General features: G+C 48.9%; 1 protein-coding gene across 5 annotated transcripts in view; it reads right to left on the bottom strand.

Moving 5' to 3' along the window:
• Positions 1-18307, bottom strand: part of DAB2IP (DAB2 interacting protein) — a 154714-nt gene that overhangs the window by 50843 nt on the left and 85564 nt on the right. Inside the window, exon 1 of one of the 5 annotated variants that reach the window (XM_059486175.1) lies at positions 15214-15410. The exons of the other annotated variants lie outside the window; for them this stretch is intronic. The gene's annotated coding sequence lies outside the window, so the exon portion shown is untranslated. Of the gene's footprint in view, positions 1-15213; positions 15411-18307 lie in introns of those variants that run through there. 5 annotated transcript variants of the gene reach the window in all.

Genomic DNA, 18307 nt, shown 5'->3' with positions numbered 1-18307 from the left:
CCTACAATTTTTCTCTGTTCTTAATGTCTAAACCTACATTTTAGGCCATTAGCCTGCACTGATGACAGGAAGAGTTAAAACTACTCAGACACACTAAGAGCCTGAGTTGATGTAAAGTAGATTGAGTTAAAATAAACAGAGTTGCACAGACACCTTCCTTTCTGCTGGGGTTCACTCCTTGCTCCCAGTCCAGGCTCTGCCTTCTCCACTCACCACCACTGGCAGTGCTTTGCAGGTCCCAACTCTGCAGGGTTAAATCTGCAGGGCAGAGCCCAAAAATTCTTATTTTACTTTCTTCTGAGAAAAAGCAAAATGTTTGGATCTGGTTTAGATTTTGTTCTTGTATTTAATTTCTCAAAACACTGATTTCCACAAATATTTTCTCTTCCTCTGATGGAATATAAAACCATCATCCAACAACCCCCTCTGCCCTGCTGCCCATCCACCGAACTGCTGCTGTGCCACTGCACTGAAGCACTTGTTCTTATCCTGACAGATGCTAAGCTTAGGTCAAATCCCTGGGAATGCACGGGGCCAGCGTATGCTCCCACAAACAAAACTGCAATCTGCTGCTGGGCTGATGAGCTGCCCTGGATTTACACCGTGCCTGGAGCCCATGCTGGAGCTGCACAGAGCTCCCAGGGGCTGTGGCCAGCCAGGAAGGCAGGGGAGCAGGGGGTGCTGGCCTGGGGGGCACAGCCCAGGAATGTCCCATCCAGAGCTGGGGATGAGCGTGGCTCACCTCCCTCCAGTGACAGGGCTGCTCCTCCTGCCCCTGCCTGGCTGCCTTTATCTTCCATTCCAGTGCACCAAAACTGAAAGCACCAGGTGAGCTTCCAAAAGAGCAACTGTGCTCCAAACACAGAGCAAAAGCAAAGCCCATCCTGGTCTGAGCAGCCCCAGCTGGCACTGAGTCACTGCACAAGCTCTCTCCTGTCTCACTCACCGGGCACGAGGGCCACAGCTCAGACTGCTGGGCTCACAGGTGGCACAGGGACAGGGACAGGCTGGCACAGGGCACGCTGCTGAGAGATTGAAACAACTGCCAAGTGAGAAAAATGTTCCTTGATTTCTTCACTTCTTTGGACACTTGAGAGAAGCACAAGTGATGAGGATCTGGCTGGCTGATGTGAGGATAGAGCAGGAATCTTCCCTGGGATGAGGGATGGGTTAAATGCTCTGTGCTCTCCAACCTACAGCTCTTGCAAAACCCAGATGCACCAGCAGCTGCCACACAGAATAGAGAATTTGGGAAAAGCTGCCAAGTCCCTTGTCTGCTAAGTGCCTACAACACTCACATCCATGTTACAAATGATGGGATAACAACTTAAGGTTTTTTGTTTATGGATATTTTTTTTTCTTAGCTTTGTTTTTTTTTTTTTTTAAAGTGATTAGAGCTGAAGGAATGTGTTAGTCCAGTTCCTGGGCAAAAATCAGTTTCAGTTCTGGGAGCTGCAAGGATGCAGCAAAGGACTGAATATTATACCCAAGTCTGAACACTGTGGTTTGGGAGAAGGCAATAAAAACCTCCCTGCATTAGGCTGATGTGCAATTCCTGAGTACAGCCTTGGCCTGCCTTTGACATGTGGCTTCCCTTATTCCATCCCTTAAACACTTTATTACTTTATACACTTCAAGAAACAAAACAACTTTTTAATTCCTTTGCCTGTAGAAGTGTGAAAGCAACTTCTTCCTAAATGCAGTGAGATCCCAAGTGGAGCCAGGAAGCCACTTGAGTTGTGCACCATAAACACTTCCACAATGTGAATTAATAAGTCTCTCTGAGGATTGGGAAGTGTGCCACATGCAGCATTTCTGAGTCCACAGCCCTTTTATCTAAGTTGTTTTTTCCTTTATCCTTGTCTCCCTCCATGACAGTTTGGAGATTTTTGGCATCCAAACTGCAGCCTGGCTTGTCAAGCTAAACATCAACTGAGCCTTTATATGTACGTGAGAAATGAGAATAGAGACAAAAATAGTTATTAACTGTGCTTTTAGAATACTGAACAAGCAGAATGGCTGTGTGCCAGTAAAGTCAGGGTTGGAGCAGCTCTGATCCACATCTGTGACAGTGGCCAGCACTGCAGGCTCCAGCAGAGCCACTCCTGGGGCTGGATGGGGGAATTGTCCCCTCTGCACGGCTCTGTCACCCTGAGGATGCCATGCTGGGGCAGTGACCACATCAGCAGGTGGCAAGGGGCAATTTTCCATTGCAGACTTGGTGCTGCTGCACTGTCTGCACCGTGGGAGGAGAGGAGGCTGCTCCTGGAGCACTCCAGGCGCTGGGATGGCTCTGTGGTGCAGACCCAAGCATGGCACATGGGGACAGTGGGGACAGTCCCCTCCCAATCCATCTTGTGACACTGGCAGGGCTCTTCCCAGAGCCCTCAGCATTCCAAGGACAAGCCAAGTCCATCCCTTGGCTCTCAGAGCTCAGTGATGTTTCTTCCCTCAGTCACATCCACACAAACTGTTTCTCAGAGATGATCCCAGCTTGCTGCAAACACTAAAACAAGTTTGGAAGCACTGGGAACACTGGACTCCATTAAAAAGAAGTGCTCCATGCCAAGGCTGAGAGAAAAGGAATGTGACCCAGCAGGACAGCCTTGGCTTGCTCATGGCTCGTGGACAAAGCTCGCTCTCTCCCTTGCTTTCCACCACTGCCAAGCTGTGCCTCGCTCCCTTTACTCTGGCAAGTGCCTTTGGTAAAATGTACAAGAATTTCTCTCCATGGAGCGAATTTTAGAGGAGAACTGGAAAACGGTGCTGGGTGACCAGCTGGAGTTCAGCAAGGTGCTGGAACAAAGTCCTGCAAGGCTGTTATGGATGGCAGAACACCCAGCCCAGGACTGCAGGATGCTGCAGTACCTGTGCCACATTTTGAATGGAATTTTAATTATAAATAGGAGCAACAGACGTGGCCCAGATCTTCACTCACTGCCCGGTGTCCTCCCCACGCTTTGAAAAAAAGCCACTAAAACCAGAGATGTTCAGCTCCCCATTACAAGACTGCTAAAAACTCCAGCTCCTTTAGTAATTACTATAAAATACTTTCAGGCAGTTTTTAAAATCATTAGTGAGATAAAATGAAGAAAAGAAATACTGCTGTTAAAGGTATGTTAACCATTCCCCTTATCATCCAGCACTTTATTTTAATGAGGTTTGTTTTACTTCTGCTATTTGCTTTGTCACACGGTGCAAGTCTCTGAGCATTTCTGGGTGAGATAAATGACTTTGGAGCAGGTGGGGCTGGCAGAGCTGAGGGCTGGTGGATGCCAGCCAGGCTGGGCACGCTGGAAAGGCACTTGTCACTCATGCCCTGTGTCACAGTGGGCAGGCAAAGCCTCTGCTTCCATCCCAGCTCAGCTCTGGGGGCTGCAGATCAGAGGGCTCGGAGAGAGCCTCACGCCGATCCCACGAGTGGAACACAGCTACAGGAGCTTTATTTGTGGTGATATTAAATATGCAACAATCATTCCCCAACATCAGAGTAATAAACATCACTGCTCCATCTGATCTGGAATCAGCAAGCATGCTTCTCACATTCACAGGGAGAGACAAAATGCTGAATTATTTATGCTTTGACTATGAACAAATATAGAGAAAATAAGTGAGTTTGGTACAATGCAGCAGAGCAGATTCAGGGCAGATTATTGTACATCTTTCAATCAAAACAGACTCTCTCACTACTCTAAACAATTGTTTTTCCTCCAAAAGAAGTGACTTAAGGAAGTGTAATTAAGGGATACAGCACCAGCCACAGCAGTTTCAGGAAGGCAGGGGCTGACTGACTTCCCAGGACATGGCAAGATCCATTCAGCTGGCAGGAGCAAATGTATTCCCAGCTATGTTCTACAAACTCCTTCTGAACCAAAAGAATTCTATGTGGTCACCAAGTACCAAAGCAGCAAACACTAAATTGGGTCGTTCTGCCTCATATTTACACTTCTCATCATGAACCATACTGTGCCAGGCTTCTGTGGGCAGCAGAGGAGCTCTCTGAACGTGGAGTGTGTGCCTGTGCTGAGCCTCAGCCCTGCCACAGACAGATTTTAAGTGTCCCAGGAAGCTCTGTCATTAACTGAATGAAAGGAGGATACTCCAGAGCTGCACAGACACCTTCCTACTTTCCATATAAATGCAGGATCGCTGTTACACCTTCCACTGCCCTGAGACCTGCAGCCAGAATTAGCTGATGTTTGCCATGCCCCGCTGACATTTCAAGCTTGGCAGGAATAAAAATCCAGCAAAAGTGGTGCAAGTGCAGGAGGAATGACAAGAATTCTGGGACAGGAATGCCCTCAGAGCCTGATTTTCAGCAGCCACATCAAGCCCTTTGCTACCCACATGTGTGTGCATGTGATAGGGAAGGGGATGAGATGGGAAAGAGGGGATGAGAGCTGTCCTTCAATTTCTCAACAGTTTCTTAACTTAAATCCTTCATTCTGAGCATAAGTACTAAATCAGGCTCAAGGAAGGAAAAACTTAATTAATCAGAGGTAGCCAAGTTCAAAGTGCGCCTGGGGTCGGCTTTATTACTCTCCTTCACTTTGGAGGTACAGGGTTTATGGATAATCCCTGTCTGCTGCAGAATGACAGCTATGGGCTGCTGAGTATTATTTCCTGGCAGTAACTAAATTTGAAGGTCTCCTTTCCTTCCACTCATCTTTTTAAAGTTTAATATTGTCACTGAAATATAACCAAGGGCCATATATAGCACAGGGGTTTAAAATGCTGTGCCCAGCCTGGTGACACCTGGTTCAGCTCCACTCGTGCCTTGCAGACTCCCCTCACCAAGGCTTTTGATCCCAGTGAAACTGGGAATAGCTGGAGATGAAAAAGGGCTGGTGGTGCCCTGAGGTAAGAGGCCAAGCAAGCCCTCCATTATCTGCTTGCTGAGTACCTCCACATCCAGAACTCTGCTGCCAGTCCAGGGAACTGTATCATCAGAAAAACCACTTGCTTATCTCCATAACAAACACTTGATTTTCTCCATGCATGGAATCACTCCAGAATTTAACCAACACCAACAGCCATCCATTACCTGATTAAACAGCAGCAGTGATAGCACCACCAACAGCAGAATCAGGAGTTTGTGGAGCACCCCCTTGGTAGAACCAGTCTGCAGAGCCGCCCACAGAGCAGCCAGACATTGGAATGAACAGCCCAGTTCCTGTCAGTGGGGCAGGGGCACAGGGGTCTGTGCCCAGCAGCCCATTCAGGGAAGGAGGACTCTCCCACAAGACACTCAGAACTGGCTTTTACCTTATTCCCAAGCAGCTGGCAGCAGGCTGGGGGAGTTCTGCAGACCTGGACGTGTTATGGATCATCCTGTTCACTCTGGACACAGAGCCCTGTTCCATCACCCCACCAGCAGCAGAGGATGGAAGGAGCTGCCTGGGCCCTGGCCAGGGCTGGGCAGGTGCAGGAGCTCCCCAAGGGCTCCCTCAGTGCCCTGAGGTGGGATCTGTGCCAGAGACCAGCAACTTCCAGGGATGCATTTGTTGAGCCTGGGATGGGGAGTTCTACCCCATGCCTAAATAGTAAAGCCAGCATTTAGTTCCTTCATCTCCACACGAAGTATCTCATTTCAATTTAATTTCACAGTTGTAATGGATTTTTCAAAAATATTCAAGAACATATTTACTTTCCAACATCTTATTTCCTTTCACATTTGAAAAAACTTTCTATCTAATCCCTCAAGTCATCCTACAGTCTGAATAATTTCAGGTTTTTAATCAATAGCTGTCAGACTTGTCAAATTACTTTAGGGACCACAAAGCAATTTTTAAACATTCATAAACCCTCGTAGAACAGTTAAGTGCACTGAATTTTAAAAGAAAGAGGAACTGAATAACACTGATCAAATAGGATTATATTCTGGCAAATTATAAATTAGTTTTTTTATCAATCTTCTCACAGCTACTTATCTAGTGTCAGGATTCTTCTGCTGCAGGAAGAGGTGACTGTTCACCTCTAGAGAAAGAAGCCTTTTCTCTCCTGTCTCCAAGGCTCCTTAGCAGGAGCAGGGTGCAACGCCTTTTTTGTTGTCTTTTTAAAAAGCAACATCATTAACCAGCCAGCTGCCCGGGGGTTCTCTCCATCATCCAGAGATGGCCAAGCTGCTGCTCCAGAGCTCTGCAAATGAATCTTGGCTCCTGGCATCCTTCCCAACACAGACTTTGCTTCCCAGTGTGCTCCTGGCATGTGCATCTGTCTGACACGTCAGTCTAGAAATGAGGGTCGCCAAAAGTTCTCAATTTATTGGACATCTGCACCAAACCACAGCTTGAACCTTTTATGGGGCTGATTTTGCACATTGCATAAAGTCAAACTCTGAGGTGACTGTGGGAGCCTGTGCTGCTGTTGCCTGTTCTGTGTTTGTTCTGGGAGGAGAGATCAGGAACATCTGAAGAAGTCAAACATGTTCCTCCAGAAATGACTTTACACACCACAGCCCCACGTCACCACTGCAGCGTCTTTCCTAAATTTGAGGGATGTGGCCTGAATAGGGAGGAAGAAAGGGAGCTTCATAGCTGCACTGAGAATGCTGGAAGTCTTCCAGGAAAAAGTGCAATTCAGATCAAAGAGGAGCTGAAGGATGGTGAGAAGAAAGGAACATTTGCTGAGAAGAAAGGAATGCTTGGCTGGCCACATTTGGCTGGCCACATGCAAACAAACAAACCCCAACCCTCCATCCTCCTCCTTCCAGCTGAAGTGGCTCCTCTGCTGCCTCAGAGCCTCCCCAGACACACCTGCCCTGCTCCTGTCCCCCTGCAGGCTGTGTCCCTCCCTGGCAGCAGCCCTGCCCGATGGGAAGAGCTGGACAGCAGGCTCAGAGCTCAGAGCCCTGTCTGTGGCACTGGGTCCAGCAGGACAGCAGGGACATTCCTGTGCCCTGGCTGCTGAGCCCAGGATGGGCAGGACAGGGCTTTCCTGGGAGGGATCAGTGCTCAGGCAGGGCTGAGGGAGCAGGATACAGGCAGGACATGGGGGTGCTGAGGCGCTGGGACTTGCACCCTCTGCTGCTGCTTCATGTCCAGTGGGGACAGAGCCAAGAGCCAGGGCCCAGGCCCCTCTGGAATGCTTCACCTTTTCTTTTGCCTTGTTTCAGCCCTGTCTGTCTCTGCCCTTTCCCAGTGCTCCTCACACACAGGTTTGTGGCTGCTCAGCTCTGTTAGCCCTGCATTAAACACACGCCCAGCTCCCTACATCTGCTGGAGATGTCCTTTGCCAGAGATGTGCAATTTTGTCGGTAAAGCCCCTTCATACCAAACAATGGCTGCTTTTAACCTCTGCACTGGTTTCTGGTTTCCAGAAGGACTCTTGCTGTTGCCATCCCCATTAGCTCACACTGACAGCAGCAGGGGAGCCCCATCCTTCCATGGTGCAGCTGCTGCTGCCCAGGCACAACTGCCCTGGAGCTGGAGCTCAGCACACACAGATCTGTGATATCCAGCTGACCTAGTTCTGACAGTGGTTCCGCGTCCAAAGCACTGCTGTGGGAGCTGATCCTGCCCCAGCTTTGGGAAGGATTCCTGCAGCCCAGGTGTCCAACATCTGCCCCAGCTGCTGCTCAGCCTCCAGCCAGGCCTGGGGCTCATCAGCACCCCGGGCTCGAGGAGCTGGGGAAGGGCACTGCAGGAACTGCTCGTGAGCTCAATCCAGCCAGAAATGTGGGATGTCTGCCTGATTCACAGTTGCTCTTTTTTGTCGTTCGTGTTGAAGACACAACATTTTTTCTCAATGAGAAAATCTCGGCAAGTTCTGGGGTTTTTGAGGTTTGCTTTGCTTTTCTTAGCGAGGTGCTTAGTGGGTCTGTCAAGCTTGACATCACAGACATCAAAAATGTGATATTCTCATTCAGTTTTCTCTATATTTAGCTTGTTTTCCTGTATTTAGCTGATTGCTGTTTGCCCAGTGAAGCAGAAACCCAAACCTCAGAGCATTGTGATCAACAATTTGATCTCAAGACCTAAAAAAACCAGTAAATAATAATAAATGTAAATAAACAGGAGCAGGACACTGAGCAGATGAGTTCAGTAAATGACAAAGCAAACTTTTCCTTTCAACTGAAATGACTAATCCCCCTGAATTACACTTGATAAGGATTCAGGCATGTCATTACTTTGTATTAGTAATAATAACAATAATAAAATCCAAGTACCTTTTGTTGTGAGATACCCTGATCAGGGATTTGTTAAAGAACATTTTATTTCAGAGCTATTTAATTAAATGTAAAAATTAAACTGAAGACAAGAGGCTGTGGTTTGTGGGGGGGAAAAGTAACTGGAAGAAGGAGGCACTTGGAGGATCTAAAAAGCGATAAACAACCTAAAAGAAGCACTGAAGAGCAAATTGTCATGTTCAGAGAGAGAAACCTGTCTGGAACCCCCCAGGACAAAAAACAGAGAAGCCAACTGAATAAAATACAACCAGAGAAGGGGGGGAAGCTCCAGAAATGGAGTAAGAAAGTTGAAACAATTACTCCAAAGATGAATTTTAAGTTGTGGTCACTGTCCTCAATCTGTTTCCTCATCCTCTGGGTGCATTCCCTTCCCCAGAGAGCAATGCAGAGGCAGCAGGGACGGGGGCAGGAGCTGGCCTTGCCACCACGCTGGTGCCCCTGTTCCCCTACCCCTCCTGGGTCTGTTCTCCTGCACCTCCACTGCAGAACATTTGTTCTGTCCTGATCTGCGTTTGTGAAGCATTTCACAAACTCCAGCAGTGCCCCAGGGAGCTGTGCCTTGGTCTGCATGGCCTGGGAGCTGGGAATGGCTCAGGAACTGGCTGGAATGGTTCAGATCCTGCATGTGGAGGGGTGGGAGCTGATCCAAGGTGGGTGGGAAGAGGAAGATGATCAAAGGGAAAAGCTTGGATCTCTCTGAATACATCGGGTTTCTCTTAAGCCAGGCTGAATCTTCCCTTTCCAGAACATCTCCCTCACACCTGCCAATGTGGTTTTTAACTTTTAAAATAGTTGGTGCCGCTTCCAAAATGTGTCTGCAACACTTGCAGAAGTGATAGTTTCCCTAATAGGAAAAATGAAGCCCTTCCTGCCTGAATGCTGTCATTAGTAACCCCTCAGTGCCGTGCTGGCCCCCTGATATCCCAGAGCCATTCAGTGTGTACCTGCTGGCTGGAGGCGCTCTCGGAGCCCAGCTGTGGCACTGGCACTAAATGGATCCCAGCCAGCTGGGCTGCTGTGGGCACTAATGGACAGGAACAGCCCCAGCTTTCAGACCCCTGAGTGCTTTTGACAGCTGAGTGACTGAGGCACAGCCAGGCCGCAGCTGGGGGAGAGCAGGGAACGCCTGCGAGAGCTCTCGTGCCTGTCAGTGGTGACAGCCAGCTCTGAACTGCCAACACAGCCAAAGTCATGCCCATCTGAAACCCCACTGAAACGATCAGTGCTGCAGGAAGATTTCTAGGCAGAAAAGTGGAGGAAATGCCACATGAAGGGGTAAACCATGTGGACGGTCGTGCCAAGGAGAGCATTCCAGCATGGCCTGTGAGTGGTACTGGGACAGGGCTTGGAACCCCAACACCAGGGGAGTTATCCTGTGTTACACCTCATTCCTCTCATCAAAACAGTAAACCTGGCTCAGGAATGCAGTTCCATAGAAATACTGGCAGATGTGGCCTTAATACACAGGTTTCTAATTAACACCAACTTTAGTGTCTGTGTGAGCAAAGAGGTCTCTGGAGTCCTTGATCAGGGAACAATTCTGTTCAAGGCCTGGATTGATGGTGTGGTGCAGCTGTGCACAGGGGGCTCAGGATCCAAGAGTTTGGTTCCAAAGCACTTTTAGGAGATCTTCCCAGGGCACAGAGGGCACTCACAGGGCTCCTGGTGATCCATGAGGCTGCCAGGACAGGGTAGGGACTGGAACATCTTCGCCAACCAGCTCCTGACAAAGCAGGAGGAAGAAGCAGAGATGGAAAATACCCTGAGGTTATAAGATGTTTTTTTTTTCTTTTTAAAAGTTCCATTGAGAAATTATTCCTGGGATTTGATTTGTTGCCATTCCCACTGGCATTTCTGGGAAATTTTCTTTTTATAAATAAAATATATTTTAAAGTAAAATGTCTTGCTTCTAGGTTTTCTGGTGCAACCCAGTGAAGAACACTGCATAATATCTTTGTAGAAAATAAAGCTCAATTATCTAATAGGCCTTGGATCTGTGCTGCAATTGTAGCAATGGGATGGGTGCCCCGAGCAACAGGAACTGTGCAAATATAGAAAGTGAACAAAGCCACAGAGATTCACCATTTCAAACAAAAACTGCTGCAGTCATCCAGTCACTCATGGAAGGAATATGGTCTGGAGCTGCTGCCTGCTGGAGAGCCTAGAATCAGACAGTCCACAATGGTTTGTGTTGGAAGGGCCATTAAAGCTCAATCCATTTCACCCCTGCCATGGCAGGGACACCTTCCACTATCCCAGGTTGCTCCAACCTGGCCTTGGACACTTCCAGGGATCCAGGAGCAGTCACAGCTGCTCTGGGCACCTGTGCCAGGGCCTGCCCACCCTCCCAGGGAGAAATTTCTGTGCTGCTGTGTTTCTGCTTTCACTTTGAGCCAATTACTCCTTATCCTATGACCACACTTCCTGATAAAGAGTCACTCTTTGATGCTAGGAGGACTTATACAAGAGTAATTAGAAAATATTATCTATATATGTTAGATGTTACTGTTCCAAGAGCCTTTTCCTGTAAGCTGCTGGGAGGCCTGGCTGGCTTTGTGGCCTTTGGCAAGATCCTTCTCTGTCCTTTCACTCCTGTTCCCAGCTGAGTATCCCAGAACAAGCTCCATCTAACATGGGATCCTGCCTCCAGCAGGAAGGCAATCTTGTTAACAGAGAGAGAACACAGCTCCTGGCCCTTGAAGGCAGGCAGGCAGGCAGAGCCCTGAAACTTTGGATTTATTCTTCTTGCTGATGTTGGTTGCTTAGCTACAAATATTCTCAATGCTCATAAAAGCCTCTCTCTATTAGTCCTTACCACAAGGTTTTAAGTCCAGCCACAGTTTATTTTTCTTGAAACCTAGGTGATGAAATTTCTCCATGTGAGCTGGAGAATGCCCTGTTCCCTGTGCAGAGCCTGACAAGTGCTGTGAGCACGAGCAGGAGCAGAGGAGATGTCACCCTCCAGCACCCAAGATGGGCAACAGAGCCCAGCTCTGAAGTAAGAGCACGCTTAAAAAAGGAAACAGAAAGGGAAGAAAAAAGTAAGAGCCAAGACTGATGAACCAAAGTGAGCCTGCAGCTCAAGCAGAGCTGCTGGCAGCTCGTCCTGTGGAGCTCTGCGAGGCAATGCCTGCAAGTGACGGCTCTGCTCAGCATCTGCTCCCAGGCTAAACCAGCCCGAGGCTCCCGGGCTAATCCAGCCGTGGGCAAACCAGGCAGGATGGGATCAGCTGGTACAAGTCTGGCACAGCATCCCCAGCACATGATGCTGTCCCACAGAGCTCCTCTCCCAGCCCTGCCGTGCGTCCCTCACTGCATGTGGCTGCTGGAAGTGAGAGCGTTCCTTAACCTGAGGAGCACCAGCTCCTTCCCACCCTGCTCTGCCTCTGTGTGAGGGACAGGAAAAGGCCATCAACAGGTGACATGAGTCACTGGGAAACGATGGCCTGGGCTCAGGCAGGGAGAAATAAAATGACTGTGGAACAATTACCTCGTGGAACTGCCCGGCAGAGAACAAAGGGAGTTGGTCTGGGTAGGAACCCAGGGACAATGGTGGCACCAGCTGTGGGGACAGGGCAGCCAACAGAAATCCAAAGTGGGCTTTTTCCTGCCTGCTGAAATTAGAGAACAATGAGCAAAACCTCTGTGGTAGGAAAGGGAAGCAGCTCAGCAGGAACACACAGCTCTGGCACCCAAGTGCTTCCAGCAGCACCCAGCTCCTCCCAGCCCAAACTGGAATTCTGTAATCCCAAAATTACTGGATAGGAAGGAACAGACATGCACACAGAACTGTGAGTGCTGTCACATTCTGATGACTAAAAGCTGGAAAAGCACCTTTTGGGCTCACAGTGCCTTATGTTTGGTGAGCAGGTAGCAGAGGAACACACTGGGAGTCAAGGGTCTCTTTATCAAACTAATTTTTTAACAAACAACCTTGCAATGATGCCAAGAGAGAGCAGAAAGCTCCCAGTCAGCACTGCTCTGCAATCAGCGATTAATTTGTTGCCCGATGCTTTGCTTGCTGCCCATGACAGAGCTCATAAATCCTCATTTTTATTGATGTCCTGGCTGAGGGGCCATGCTGGAAAGGGCTGCCTTGTGCTGCAGGTGTCCTGGGCAATCACCTTGCAGGATATGACAAACTGCTTAGAGGCTTTTGTAAAGCCTTTTAATCATTTTATCCGTCTAATTCTTGTTTTTATTGTCTTTGCTGTAAATCCATGGCAGCAGCTCAATTTGCATCCTGCTCTTTCTGGGAAATGGAGTGTGAGACCCTCCTATGGCAGCAGGTCAGGGGCTGTCACCCTCAGTGCCACAGCCCCAGCACCACACAGAGCATCTCCAGTGCCACCAGCAAGGTCCCAGTCAGGCCCAGTGGAACTGGGGCCATTCTCTCCCCAGTCCTGGCTGCTGCTGTTACCACAGTGGAGGGAATGACATGAAGAAAAATGGTGCCTGTTTAAAAAAGACAGAAATTTCCTCTATGGTGAAGAGGTGGAAGAAGAAACCAGTGCTGGGGGAAGGGAGACTATTGGAAAAAGTTTCCATCAATGTCTACTGGCCAAGTCTTTAGAAGTATTGAAGTCTGGGTCTTAACAAGTCTTAAAATCTGGGTCTCCAGCACCTAAAACTGTGACTGAACAGAGCAGTGCCTTTACATGTTGGTATCCCAGGTGATACAACTGCAAGTTCTGTGAATGTCTCCTCTCAACACAAGTGACAATTGTATCTTATTAAATCTGTCATCAAATTGCAGCTCTCTGAAACGGTGCAAGTCAAAGAGAAGCAAAGCAGGGGGGTGTTTCTGTACAATACCCAGTGGAGCTGAGGGAGCCCTTTACATAAGAAAGGTGTTATTTCTGCCACTTTGAGCAGAAGGAAACTCAGGGAATTACTGAGAGCTTTCTCATCCCACTCACGATCTTCCCAGCTCCCCCAGGGCACTCCTGGACAGCCTGGGAGTGGCTGGGACAGCAGCAGGCACGGGGCTGTGGCTCAGGGAGCTGGAGCTCCATGCTCAGGGGTCACTGGAGGGAACAGAGACCTCCTGAGGAACGGGGGCTCCCCTTTGTCTCCAGCTCTGCCGCTCCAGTCCCATCTCCCTGTGCCAATATTGGCACTAACAAGGCCACAGGAGGCGGCTCAGCCTCACCAGAGGCTCCTTTATCTCCTCAAGCCCCACAGCAGCTCCAGTCCTGCCCAGGGACACTTCCCACTAATTGCTGTGCAGTGGGAAGGAGGATGGTGCCAGGAGGTGCAAACAGCCTGCAAGGTCACACGTGCCTGGCTGGGCCTCTCCAAAGATCATCCACACCCAACCCTGCTTCATCAGCACTGCTCAAGTCCTGAAGTCATGGCTGGGAATCAAGAGGAAGCAAGGAGAGTCCTATCAGCTTACCTCTGAGCATTAACACAACCATTAATTACCACTTGCTCATCAAGCTACAGCTTAATGAGGACCAATAGAGATGGGGCCATGACCTTTCCTCCCTCCCTTCACACTCCCTTTCTTCCACCCACGCTCTGAGCCATGATCCCTGGTCCTGCCTAGGGTAGATGCTCAGTGTCACTGCTGGGACAACTCACCAGCTGTGACCAGCTCACAAATCTGAATGAGGCTCAAAGCAAGCATTCCCTGCTTTCACTGTATTTAGGTGTTCCTAGTGTAGGTATCACAGAATTCCAGAATATTTTGGGTTGGAAGGGACCTTAAAGTTCATGTTGTTCTAAACCCTTGTCACGGGCAGGGAACCTTTCACCAGACCAGGCTGCTCATATTATTATAAATATGCTTTGTTTTTAAGCTTTGCTGGGATTATTATTTGCTGCATTTATTGGCCAGTGCATGGCTATGAGGGCTAAGAGGGATTCTGCTGCTGTTACTGCAGGTGATACTGGCCACCCTTCAACTTTTGGGGAAAAGGAGATGGGAGGGAAGAAATCTGAAGCCTATTGAGGACACAAGCACTTGGCAGATTTTAATTTGAAATACTTTTTTCCTTTTCAAGCATATCCTTTTCCGCTGGGCTCTGCAAAGAGCAGAGCTGGACAATCGTACGGGAAGCTGGGGGAGCCTAACAATAGAGGAGGAGTGGAGAGGGGAGTGGAACCAGCCTGTCTCCTTGTACTCAAAACGAAACATGATAAAGAAACAAATTGCATAAAGGATGACTAACAAAGACAGCTTTAAAAATCGTTTCAGGGTTAGCCTTCTCAGGTTGACAGCAGGGACAGCAGGAAAGGACATTCGGTTTCACACATTATTTAAGTTTTAGTCCATCTCCCTTTCAAGTTCTCTGTCTGCTCCTACCAGGAATCCAGCCACCCACACTGGCTGCAGACCTCCAGGCACAGCCACTTCTTTCTTTACAATCACACAAATCTTTTACAACAGCTTTGGAAAATCTGTGAATTCTGCCTGGCCCCTCCTCTCCGCTCCCCATGGATGTGAGGGAATTCTTGCCTGGCGTCCGTGCTCCCAATCCACCGAATTCCTTCTGCAGGAGCATCAGGGCCCAGAGCAAGCCCCTTCCCAGCAAACCCTGTCACCACTTGATTCCTGCACGCTCCTGTGTCCCGTGGTGCTGGAGGGAGCACCGGGAGCTGTGTTGGTGATGGAATCCAGAGGGTGGCTCCAGGCACAGCTGCCCTGACCCCCACAGGAAACAGCACAAACATCTGCACCCCCGAACTGCCGGCCAGAGCTCGGCAGAGCTGTGCTCCAGCACTCCAGCCTTTGGAAATCCAGCTCACTGCAAGCTGCCACAGCCCCGGCAGTCCCCACCAGCTGAAATAACGGGCTGGAAAATCTGTTTGCTCCAGATCTGCTCCCTGTCCCTTTTGAAAATGCAGTGTATCAATTCAAAGGATTGTAAAGGTCCAGCTTTTCGAATCTGGATCATCGCCTTCCAGAGCAAGCTCCCAGAGGTGCAGGGAACACTTTGTCATTGCAGTGCCATTGCACTTCGGCAGATCCTGGTGAACCACAGAAGAGAAAGGTAAGTGGAAAACTACCAGGCACTTACCCAAGCCTCCACGGGACAGGGAAATAAGATCAGGACAGAGGAGTAAGATCAGGAGAGAAAAACAATGCTGAGGTCCCCAGCAAAGTCAGCTGCTCCGGGAGCAGAGCGAGTCCATGCCTGGCTCCCTCACCCGGCCGGCGCTGCCCGCTTTGGGTCCAGCTGGAGCCGCTCGCAGGCTCCGGGACTGCGGGACTTCCTCTGCAGCTGATAGCGGGGCTCTGGAAGTAAACTGACTGCTGCCCTTTGTGAGGGGAGGAGGGGGCTGGGAAGCTCAGCCCCTTCCCTTGCTTTGTAATTCAAACCCTTCCTCGAGGCTCAGTGTTTTGGAGGAGAGGCATCTGCTCCAGCCCCGTCCCTGCTGCCCCGGAGCTCACACCGGTGCTGGCGGCCGGCCAGGTTCGCAGAATGGAGTTTACATGACAAAGCAGCTCCTTCCTAATTAAACTTCATCCAGCACTTTTCTGTCTCATACATAATTAGCGCAGAACAACAAACATAGAGGTAGGAAGGGAGAGTTTGAGTGTGGGTTGCTCTGTCTGCACCTCTGATTAATTTTCAGATTTCCTCTTTATTTATGCAGTAACTATCTCCCATCACTTCCAAAACATTCCGTATCCACCATCCCTGCTGGGGGCACTTGGCCTGATGCCACTGCCAAAGACTGGGCAGGGCTGGGAGGAGGGATTGGAGGATGGATTCAAGCAGGGATGGGAGCAGGGATGGGAGCAGGGATGGAGCAGGGATGGAGGAGGGATGGAGCAGGGATGGAGCAGGGATGGAGCAGGGATGGAGGAGGGATGGAGGAGGGATGGAGCAGGGATGGAGCAGGGATGGAGCAGGGATGGAGGAGGGATGGAGGAGGGATGGAGCAGGGATGGAGCAGGGATGGAGGAGGGATGGAGGAGGGATGGAGGAGGGATGGAGCAGGGATGGAGGAGGGATGGAGCAGGGATGGAGGAGGGATGGAGCAGGGATGGAGGAGGGATGGAGCAGGGATGGAGGAGGGATGGAGGAAGGATGCTGCTTGTGTCAGAGCAGAGCACATTCCCAAACCCTCCCGGACACGGTGCTGCTCCCAAAGCCTGTCAGTGCAGTGTCAGCATCTTTCCATAGGCAGCTGCACCAGGATGGGGCAGCTCTGATCTTTATTACCTCCTGAAGGCAGCTAATCTTTAAAGCTCAAACCATAACTGCTGTCAGCTTAGCTCGCAGCCTCCTTCTATTGGTATTTACAAGTTACATTTTAAATTGTAAAGAAGTCCAGGCACATGGGAGTTTGTCCACAAACCAGACAGAGGGAAACTAAAGCACATTCTCCTCAAATCTGCCTGAAATCTAAACTTTTATTATTAGCCATCCCCAGTGTGATAATAAACTCTAGTCCCTGACAGCAACATATGGATCTCATCTCCACTGAAGTCCAATATTGCAGTAATCCACAGTGACCTGGTAAACAGGCTCAATCCAACAGATTTTACTTCACCCTGTCAATGAGAAAGTTCTGGTATATGACAGAAATAAAAGAAAAAAAACCTGGAATATTTTGTTTCATTTCCCACAACCCCCTAGGACTCGCAAATGTGTGTGTCTGTATTGTTCTAAAACACAAGGAGCTTGCTTTTCTTCTAATTACACTGGTTTGAAGTAATTATTCTCATTTTTTCTCCGTGTACATGAGCACATCAAAATAGGAATTGACCCACTATCAAATATTCCCTGTTTTAGGAATTATTCCAGCTGCTTGTAACATTGAAGGTCCATGAGAGCCTGGGAGAATGTATCCACATGCAGGCTTATCTCTTCATTTCAGACCATTCATCATTCCTTGCCTGGAAGCAACAGTTAATTTCCAACAACTCAATGTCAAGATGGCAGTTTAAATCCTCTTGAGGATTGCCCCAGGAGAAGATTTTGTCCCAGTTCTTTTGCAGCCACTGTAGAGTCAGCCTCTTTTGATGTCACTCAGTTTTAGAGTGTGATAGAAATAAAGAAAGAGTGAAGATCTGCTGGTCACCATCCCAACCCAAGGAAGGATCATCTCTCCAGAGCCTTCTCTTGTGATTTCAATAGGGACAGAAATTAAGAGTTAGAATGGTTTGGGTTGGAAGGGACCGTAAAGATCACCCATCTCCATCCCTCCTGCCTTGCTCAGAGACACCTCCCACTATCCAGAAAGGAGAAATACAACCTGTCAGAAAATGCTGCATGTCATGGAGAGGCTTTCCCAGGGTTACCATTTTCTCTGGATATAGATTAGCACAACTCTTGCACAAAGGAGGAGATACTTCCGACTCAGAGTGGAGGAGAAGGACCTGAGCCAACCCCAACAGACTGGACCTTTCTGAAAAGGCCACATCACAACCAGACCTGTCCCCCAGACCTCCCAAACAGCAACTCTGATAAAATCCCCACAAAGAACCCTCAGAGCAGAGCAGAGTCCTGACATGCCCTTCTCCCCTCTTCTGTCTCTTACATTTATTTGGATTCAGCTTTATCTCTCCATTTTAAGGACTCTCTCAGCACATTTTATTGGTATCAGTGGCCCTTTTACCAAGGACAATCTGCATTGAACATTTTGGGAAGCAATGATTTAAGAAGCTGCAGGTAGCATGGCAGAGTGGCTGTCAAGCCATCTCTGGAAATCAGAAGGTGTCTAAAGAGGGTGTTTACAAGCAGAACGCTGCTAAAAGTCTGCCTTGGTTGCAGATAACAAGGCTGAGACAATGACAAATTTCCTTCCCCTGGCAGCCAAGAGCAGCTCCCCGTGATTGCCTTGCCGTGTTTACCCAGGATGCTGGGAGAGAGCAGGCACCAAATCTGCAATTAATTGGCAGTTTGCAAGAGCATATTGCCTAAAGATAAACAGAGTGGGTGATCGTGTCGTATGGAAAACGGCTGAGTGCTGCAGATGTAGTGTTGACCCAGTTTAAAAAAAAAAAGAAGTTTTTTTGTTCTCTTGGAAAATAAATGTACTGAAATGAATATTTTTTTCTTTTTGCATGGTCCCTCTGGCCTTTGAATATTTTGTGTATGTAAGCCATTCCAGGTTCTTTCTTAATCTGGAAGGACATAGTAAATTATGAATTAGCTGAAA

The sequence above is a fragment of the Ammospiza nelsoni genome, chromosome 20 (assembly GCF_027579445.1).
Source record: "Ammospiza nelsoni isolate bAmmNel1 chromosome 20, bAmmNel1.pri, whole genome shotgun sequence".
In the NCBI taxonomy this organism is placed as follows: domain Eukaryota; kingdom Metazoa; phylum Chordata; class Aves; order Passeriformes; family Passerellidae; genus Ammospiza; species Ammospiza nelsoni.
Note: the sequence above shows the minus strand (reverse complement) of the source record. Positions and strands in the feature narration are given on the sequence as shown.